Consider the following 9694-nt stretch of genomic DNA (forward strand, 5'->3'; position numbering starts at 1 on the left):
GGATCCCACCGCCAACGACACGCGAGGGCGGTCCCACGACGCCTGGGACGCCGGCCGGCCTCAGCCACCCCTCGGCCTCCCGCGGGCCCGGCCCCACCGCCGGGGCCTACGTGAGGCGCCCCCGCCGCCGGGGGCCGCCCCGTCCACCCAGCCACCCGTCTGCCTGTCTGGTCTGCTCCGGGGCCCACGTCCCGAGGGAACGCGCCCGAGAGCGGCGGCGGCCCCCACCCATGCCCGCACGCCACCACCGGCTGCGGCTCGGGACGGGAGCGAGCGGAGAGCCAGCCGCTCGCGGCGGGGCGGAGCCCGGACGGGGCCGGGCCCTCTCCCCGCCCCAGCGCGCGACGGGAGAACCACGCGCACGCTCGCGCACACGCGCGGCCCCGCGCCCGACGACGGCCCGGCCGGGCGTGACCCTCCCCCGACTCGGAGGGGGGAGGCGCCGGCCGCGGTAGGCAAAGAGCAGCTCTGCCCACGCGCCACGGTGGTGGCGTCCGTGGCTACTACGCGCAAAGGAGGGGCGGCGGCTGGGGGGTCCGGTACCCCAAGGCACCCTCTCGGATCGCTAGAGAAGGCTTTCTCACCGAGGGCGTGTCGCCCCCGCCCATCGTCCGCCATCGGGCCCACCAAGGCGCTTACAGACACCATGGCCACGCAATGCAGGAGGGGTCTGCGGTAGAGGTAAGGCCTAGAGCAAGTCGGAGCGTCCGTGGTCAGGGCCGCGAGCCCGCGCTGCCCCGGGCTCGCCATCTCTGGCCACACTGGGCTTAGCTAGGGATCTACAAGGCCCCTGTGCGGCTCCCAAGTCAGTGCCTCCCCTCAGGCCGAGAGACCAAGGGAGGCAGAGACTGGGACGGAGGTGCCGATCAAACAGCACCTCCCAACCAAAGAGCCAGCGCCACGCCGCTGGCTCGGCCCGCCACGGTCACTCCCACACCCGCGGGGAAACCCCAGCAAGGGGAACGCGCGGGCACGCGCCCGAGCCTGCCCGCCCCCACACGGCACGCCGTGGGGGGCGACGAGGCACCCGTCCCCCCCGAGGGGGACGAGGGGCACGCCTCCCTTACCGACTCGACCCCCCCGCTCCTCAGACACACCAGCGCAGTGGTTACCTGAGGAGGCCGACGGGAACAGAGAACGACACCGCCACTCGGCCTCGGGCGCCTGAGGGACGACCTGGAACGCTCCAGGGGCACCGCCAACGGCCTGGGGAACGCGCTCACGCGCCCGGGAAGGCGCGCGGCGCGGCGGCAACACGGCCCGCCCCACCGCGGGGAGGGCCGCCCGCGAGACACAGCCAAGAGGCACAGGCAGAGCATCCGCCGCGTCACGGAGACCCCGACACCGCCCACGCCACGAGGCACGGGGCGGGGGAGCGAGGTCAGGCCGGATTCCGCACCCCTGCCGCCTCCCACACGCCACTCGCAGCGGGGGAGAACGGGCGAGGGGACCCGCGGGCAGAGCGAGAAGAGCGGTCCCGTTCGCCATGAACGTCCGTCCCTCGTCTGGCACGGCTTAGGCCCGGCCCGGGAGAGCACAGCATCACCACATCGGTCGGCAGCATAACGCGAGGGACCCCCGAGCAAGGGAAGGCCGGCGAGGACAGCGAGCGGAGGAGCCTGCTTCAGCCTCACCGACCCCTCTCCTCCTCCAGCAAGCGCGGGCGACGACCCCAGGACGAGAACGCCTGACACGCACTGGCACGGAGCCGGTGGGATGGGGTAAGTCGCGACCGCACCCGGGTGCCGGCGGCAGGGAGTGCACGTGGTAGAGGACCCCGCGCCCCTAACCCCGCCGCCCTCGGGTACCAGAGACCGGAGGTGGCACCACGGTCGTGGGGGCGCCTGGAACGCACAAGAGCCGGCGCGCAGGCCCCAGCGGGCGGCTCAAGCGGCGGGGGTGGAAACGGGCGTCCGGTTCTCGGCCAGAGCCCGGAGCCCTCCCCGCACACGCATCCAGGCACCCGGAAGCTCTCGGGCGACTGTCACCCGAGCAGAGCGTGTCAGCACTTATCTGGCGGCACAAAACCACCCATTCGGGGGCAAGAATCGCCGCGCCCGGAGACGGGGCCCACCCACGGATCACCAGGGGAACCCCTGGATCACGGCCACGGCCACCAGACCCCAAGCACGACCCCATCGCCACCAGGCCCGGAGCTCCCGGGGCCATCTGGTCGACCCCAGAAGCGTGGCGGCAGGGGGAGCCGGGGACAGCCTCCCCGGGCCGCCCGCGCGGGCCGGGACCGGTCGGTCCCTCCCTCTGAGTCGCCGGGTCAGGACTTAGAAAAGAATTCCGCGGAGGCGCCTCCGGCGACCGGGCCCGGGGCGGGACCGTGGCTCCCGTCCCTCAGCCGGGGCTCCACCTACGCCTCGAGCCGGCCCCCTCCCGCCTCCGGACAAAGACGCGACCCGCGAAACTCGGAGAGAGAAGTCCGGTCCGACGGCCCGGACCCACCCCGGGCACGCGTCCGGGCCGGGGACGCCCTCCCCGGCCCGCCCTCGAGGGCTCCCGGGGCCGGTCCACGCTCTTCTCCAGGGCGGGACTTGGAAAAAAAAACTGCCACGGAGGAGGAGGCATCCGAGGACCGGGCCCGGTCCCCACCGCCAGAGCCGGTCGACTCGGAAGACCAGTGGGGAAAAGGCCAGCCCGGCGGCCGAGCCCGTCGCGCCCTCCACGGGCCTCCCCCGCAAGGCCCCGGCCGGTCGCCCACCTCCGGAGCGGGGCGCGGAAAGGGGATCGGCGACGCGGAAGGCCCGACCACCGGGCCGCCCTCGGGACGACGGCCGGGCACGGGACGAGCTCCCTCGCCCGTTCCCCCGCGGCGGCCCCCCACCCCCTCCCGGGGACGGAGGGGCACCGGCGGCTGCTGGTCGACCCGTCCGGGAGGCCCCACACCCCGGCCGGCACCGGGCGGCGCGGCGACAGCCACCTCCCTCAGTAGCCTGCACCTCCAATCTCCGGCGAGCGGGCGTCGCGCTCACGCCCCGGCGCCACCGGGCCAGATCCCGCCAGCGACGCCGGCCTCCCGGGACTCTGCCTCGGTCACCGCGGCCGAGTCCCGTCCCTTGGCCCGCGTCGCCGGAGCTCCGGAGGAAAGAGACGATATAAAAGCGGCCGCCAGGTGGCACCCGGCGACCGACGACCGCCTCAGCGGGACGGAGCCGGAGCGCGGGCCCGCCGGGGAGCACAGCCGGGCCGCCGGGCCGCCCGATCCCGTCCCGGAGCCCCCTCGGACCCAGCCTCCCGGCCCAGTGCGGCCCCGGGGCGTCCGCCCGCGGGCTCCCGGCCGCCAAGGCGCAGCCCCAGCCGCAGGAGGGGGACTCGGAAAAGGTTTCTCGGGCGATCACCGGGAAGGGGAAGGGGAGAGTTCCCCCCAGAGAGGCCAGGGGGCGGCCCGGGCCGGGCTGGGCCGGTGCGGCCGGGAGGCCGCCGCTTCCCGGAGCGGCTGGAGCGCCCCCGGGGTTCCCGGGAGGACTTAGAAAATCAGGGCGGGCGGGGACGGTCAAACCGAAACCAGGCACGTCATCCGAGAAGGACCGTGATGACGGGAGGAGGAAAGCTTTCCAGTCCAGAGGGCCTGTCGAAGGCAGGCGGAGAGTCTACCCGCTGAAACTGACGAAGATGGGCAAAAGAAGCTAGCTCAGGCGCCGACATCTAAGGAAATAAAAAAAAAAAAGCACGAGGGCGTGGAGAAATGGGGAAAAATCAACACTGAGAAATCTACCCTCTGAAACCGACGAAGATGGGCAACAGGGGCTAGCTCAGGTGGCAATTTTTAAGGAAAAATGAAAGGAAGTGCGTGGAGACCTGGGGAAAAAGCAACACGGAGAAATCTACCCTCTAGAACTGAGAAAGAAGCGCAACAGAGGCTAGCTCAGGTGGCAATCTTTAAGCAAAAAAAATAAGATAAAAAAATACAATGGCGAGGAGACCCGGTGAAAAAGCAACCCTGAAAAAGGTACCCTCTGAAACTGAGGAAGCAGGGCAACAGTGCCTAGCTCAGGTGACAATCTTTAAGCAAAAGAAACACACAAGGGCGTGGGGAGCTGGCGAAAAGGCAACACTGAGAAATCCACCCTCTGAAACGGACGAAGATGGGCAACAGAGGCTAGCTCAGGTGGCAATCTTTAAGCAAAAGAAACACACAAGGGCGTGGAGACCTGGGGAAAAAGCAACACGGAGAAATCCACCCTCTGAAACTGAGGAAGATGGGCAAGAGAGGCTACCTCAGGTGGCAATCCTTAAGCAAAAACAAAGCACAAAGGCGTGGAGCCCTGGGGACAAAGCAACCCTGAAATATCTACCCTCTGAAACTGAGGAACATGGGCAAGAGAGGCTAGCTCAGGTGGCACTCGTTAAGCAAAAACAAAACACAAAGGCGTGGAGACCTGGGGAAAAAGCAACCCTGAAATATCTACCCTCTGAAACTGAGGAAGATGGGCAAGAGAGGCTGGCTTCAGGTGGCAATCTTTAAGCAAAAGAAACACACAAGGGCGTGGGGAGCTGGGGAAAAGGCAACACTGAGAAATCCACCCTCTGAAACGGACGAAGATGGGCAACAGAGGCTAGCTCAGGTGGCAATCGTTAAGCAAAAACAAAACCCAAAGGCGTGGAGACCTGGGGAAAAAGCAACCCTGAAATATCTACCCTCTGAAACTGAGGAAGATGGGCAAGAGAGGCTACCTCAGGTGGCAATCCTTAAGCAAAAACAAAGCACAAAGGCGTGGAGCCCTGGGGACAAAGCAACCCTGAAATATCTACCCTCTGAAACTGAGGAACATGGGCAAGAGAGGCTAGCTCAGGTGGCACTCGTTAAGCAAAAACAAAACACAAAGGCGTGGAGACCTGGGGAAAAAGCAACCCTGAAATATCTACCCTCTGAAACTGAGGAAGATGGGCAAGAGAGGCTGGCTTCAGGTGGCAATCGTTAAGCAAAAACAAAACACAAAGGCGTGGAGACCTGGGGAAAAAGCAACCCTGAAATATCTACCCTCTGAAACTGAGGAAGACGGGCAAGAGAGGCTGGCTTCAGGTGGCAAACGTTAAGCAAAAGAAACACACAAGGGCGTGGAGGCCTGGGGAAAAAGCAACACGGAGAAATCCACCCTCTGAAACTGAGGGACATGGGCAAAAGAAGCTAGCTCAGGTTGCAACCTTTAAGCAGAAAAAAAACACAAGGGCGTGCAGACCTGGCAAAAAAGCAACAGTGAGAAATCTACCCTCTGAAACCGACGAAGATGGACAACAGAGGCTAGCTCAGGTGGCAATTTTTAAGGAGAAATAAAAGGAAGTGCGTGGAGACCTGGGGAAAAAGCAACACGGAGAAATCTACCCTCTAGAACTGAGAAAGAAGCGCAACAGAGGCTAGCTCAGGTGGCAATCTTTAAGCAAAAAAAATAAGATAAAAAAATACAATGGCGAGGAGACCCGGTCAAAAAGCAACCCTGAAAAAGGTACCCTCTGAAACTGAGGAAGCAGGGCAACAGTGCCTAGCTCAGGTGACAATCTTTAAGCAAAAGAAACACACAAGGGCGTGGGGAGCTGGCGAAAAGGCAACACTGAGAAATCCACCCTCTGAAACGGACGAAGATGGGCAACAGAGGCTAGCTCAGGTGGCAATCGTTAAGCAAAAGAAACACACAAGGGCGTGGAGACCTGGGGAAAAAGCAACACGGAGAAATCCACCCTCTGAAACTGAGGAAGATGGGCAAGAGAGGCTACCTCAGGTGGCAATCCTTAAGCAAAAACAAAGCACAAAGGCGTGGAGCCCTGGGGACAAAGCAACCCTGAAATATCTACCCTCTGAAACTGAGGAACATGGGCAAGAGAGGCTAGCTCAGGTGGCACTCGTTAAGCAAAAACAAAACCCAAAGGCGTGGAGACCTGGGGAAAAAGCAACCCTGAAATATCTACCCTCTGAAACTGAGGAAGATGGGCAAGAGAGGCTGGCTTCAGGTGGCAATCTTTAAGCAAAAGAAACACACAAGGGCGTGGGGAGCTGGGGAAAAGGCAACACTGAGAAATCCACCCTCTGAAATGGACGAAGATGGGCAACAGAGGCTAGCTCAGGTGGCAATCGTTAAGCAAAAACAAAACCCAAAGGCGTGGAGACCTGGGGAAAAAGCAACCCTGAAATATCTACCCTCTGAAACTGAGGAAGATGGGCAAGAGAGGCTGGCTTCAGGTGGCAATCTTTAAGCAAAAGAAACACACAAGGGCGTGGGGAGCTGGGGAAAGGCAACACTGAGAAATCCACCCTCTGAAACGGACGAAGATGGGCAACAGAGGCTAGCTCAGGTGGCAATCGTTAAGCAAAAGAAACACACAAGGGCGTGGAGGCCTGGGGAAAAAGCAACACGGAGAAATCCACCCTCTGAAACTGAGGGACATGGGCAAAAGAAGCTAGCTCAGGTTGCAACCTTTAAGCAGAAAAAAAACACAAGGGCGTGCAGACCTGGCAAAAAAGCAACAGTGAGAAATCTACCCTCTGAAACCGACGAAGATGGACAACAGAGGCTAGCTCAGGTGGCAATTTTTAAGGAAAAATAAAAGGAAGTGCGTGGAGACCTGGGGAAAAAGCAACACGGAGAAATCTACCCTCTAGAACTGAGAAAGAAGCGCAACAGAGGCTAGCTCAGGTGGCAATCTTTAAGCAAAAAAAATAAGATAAAAAAATACAATGGCGAGGAGACCCGGTGAAAAAGCAACCCTGAAAAAGGTACCCTCTGAAACTGAGGAAGCAGGGCAACAGTGCCTAGCTCAGGTGACAATCTTTAAGCAAAAGAAACACACAAGGGCGTGGGGAGCTGGCGAAAAGGCAACACTGAGAAATCCACCCTCTGAAACGGACGAAGATGGGCAACAGAGGCTAGCTCAGGTGGCAATCTTTAAGCAAAAGAAACACACAAGGGCGTGGAGACCTGGGGAAAAAGCAACACGGAGAAATCCACCCTCTGAAACTGAGGAAGATGGGCAAGAGAGGCTACCTCAGGTGGCAATCCTTAAGCAAAAACAAAGCACAAAGGCGTGGAGCCCTGGGGACAAAGCAACCCTGAAATATCTACCCTCTGAAACTGAGGAACATGGGCAAGAGAGGCTAGCTCAGGTGGCAATCGTTAAGCAAAAACAAAACACAAAGGCGTGGAGACCTGGGGAAAAAGCAACCCTGAAATATCTACCCTCTGAAACTGAGGAAGATGGGCAAGAGAGGCTGGCTTCAGGTGGCAATCTTTAAGCAAAAGAAACACACAAGGGCGTGGAGGCCTGGGGAAAAAGCAACACGGAGAAATCCACCCTCTGAAACTGAGGGACATGGGCAAAAGAAGCTAGCTCAGGTTGCAACCTTTAAGCAGAAAAAAAACACAAGGGCGTGCAGACCTGGCAAAAAAGCAACAGTGAGAAATCTACCCTCTGAAACCGACGAAGATGGACAACAGAGGCTAGCTCAGGTGGCAATTTTTAAGGAAAAATAAAAGGAAGTGCGTGGAGACCTGGGGAAAAAGCAACACGGAGAAATCTACCCTCTAGAACTGAGAAAGAAGCGCAACAGAGGCTAGCTCAGGTGGCAATCTTTAAGCAAAAAAAATAAGATAAAAAAATACAATGGCGAGGAGACCCGGTGAAAAAGCAACCCTGAAAAAGGTACCCTCTGAAACTGAGGAAGCAGGGCAACAGTGCCTAGCTCAGGTGACAATCTTTAAGCAAAAGAAACACACAAGGGCGTGGGGAGCTGGCGAAAAGGCAACACTGAGAAATCCACCCTCTGAAACGGACGAAGATGGGCAACAGAGGCTAGCTCAGGTGGCAATCTTTAAGCAAAAGAAACACACAAGGGCGTGGAGACCTGGGGAAAAAGCAACACGGAGAAATCCACCCTCTGAAACTGAGGAAGATGGGCAAGAGAGGCTACCTCAGGTGGCAATCCTTAAGCAAAAACAAAGCACAAAGGCGTGGAGCCCTGGGGACAAAGCAACCCTGAAATATCTACCCTCTGAAACTGAGGAACATGGGCAAGAGAGGCTAGCTCAGGTGGCAATCGTTAAGCAAAAACAAAACACAAAGGCGTGGAGACCTGGGGAAAAAGCAACCCTGAAATATCTACCCTCTGAAACTGAGGAAGATGGGCAAGAGAGGCTGGCTTCAGGTGGCAATCGTTAAGCAAAAGAAACACACAAGGGCGTGGAGGCCTGGGGAAAAAGCAACACGGAGATATCGACCCTCTGAAACTCAGGAAGATGGGCAAGAGAGGCTAGCTCAGGTGGCAATCGTTAAGCAAAAACAAAACCCAAAGGCGTGGAGACCTGGGGAAAAAGCAACCCTGAAATATCTACCCTCTGAAACTGAGGAAGATGGGCAAGAGAGGCTGGCTTCAGGTGGCAATCTTTAAGCAAAAGAAACACACAAGGGCGTGGGGAGCTGGGGAAAAGGCAACACTGAGAAATCCACCCTCTGAAACGGACGAAGATGGGCAACAGAGGCTAGCTCAGGTGGCAATCGTTAAGCAAAAGAAACACACAAGGGCGTGGAGGCCTGGGGAAAAAGCAACACGGAGAACTCCACCCTCTGAAACTGAGGGACATGGGCAAAAGAAGCTAGCTCAGGTTGCAACCTTTAAGCAGAAAAAAAACACAAGGGCGTGCAGACCTGGCAAAAAAGCAACAGTGAGAAATCTACCCTCTGAAACCGACGAAGATGGACAACAGAGGCTAGCTCAGGTGGCAATTTTTAAGGAAAAATAAAAGGAAGTGCGTGGAGACCTGGGGAAAAAGCAACACGGAGAAATCTACCCTCTAGAACTGAGAAAGAAGCGCAACAGAGGCTAGCTCAGGTGGCAATCTTTAAGCAAAAAAAATAAGATAAAAAAATACAATGGCGAGGAGACCCGGTGAAAAAGCAACCCTGAAAAAGGTACCCTCTGAAACTGAGGAAGCAGGGCAACAGTGCCTAGCTCAGGTGACAATCTTTAAGCAAAAGAAACACACAAGGGCGTGGGGAGCTGGCGAAAAGGCAACACTGAGAAATCCACCCTCTGAAACGGACGAAGATGGGCAACAGAGGCTAGCTCAGGTGGCAATCTTTAAGCAAAAGAAACACACAAGGGCGTGGAGACCTGGGGAAAAAGCAACACGGAGAAATCCACCCTCTGAAACTGAGGAAGATGGGCAAGAGAGGCTACCTCAGGTGGCAATCCTTAAGCAAAAACAAAGCACAAAGGCGTGGAGCCCTGGGGACAAAGCAACCCTGAAATATCTACCCTCTGAAACTGAGGAACATGGGCAAGAGAGGCTAGCTCAGGTGGCAATCGTTAAGCAAAAACAAAACACAAAGGCGTGGAGACCTGGGGAAAAAGCAACCCTGAAATATCTACCCTCTGAAACTGAGGAAGATGGGCAAGAGAGGCTGGCTTCAGGTGGCAATCGTTAAGCAAAAGAAACACACAAGGGCGTGGAGGCCTGGGGAAAAAGCAACACGGAGAAATCCACCCTCTGAAACTGAGGGACATGGGCAAAAGAAGCTAGCTCAGGTTGCAACCTTTAAGCAGAAAAAAAACACAAGGGCGTGCAGACCTGGCAAAAAAGCAACAGTGAGAAATCTACCCTCTGAAACCGACGAAGATGGACAACAGAGGCTAGCTCAGGTGGCAATTTTTAAGGAAAAATAAAAGGAAGTGCGTGGAGACCTGGGGAAAAAGCAA

This window comes from Equus asinus, unplaced genomic scaffold (assembly GCF_041296235.1).
Source record: "Equus asinus isolate D_3611 breed Donkey unplaced genomic scaffold, EquAss-T2T_v2 contig_48, whole genome shotgun sequence".
Classification (NCBI taxonomy): domain Eukaryota; kingdom Metazoa; phylum Chordata; class Mammalia; order Perissodactyla; family Equidae; genus Equus; species Equus asinus.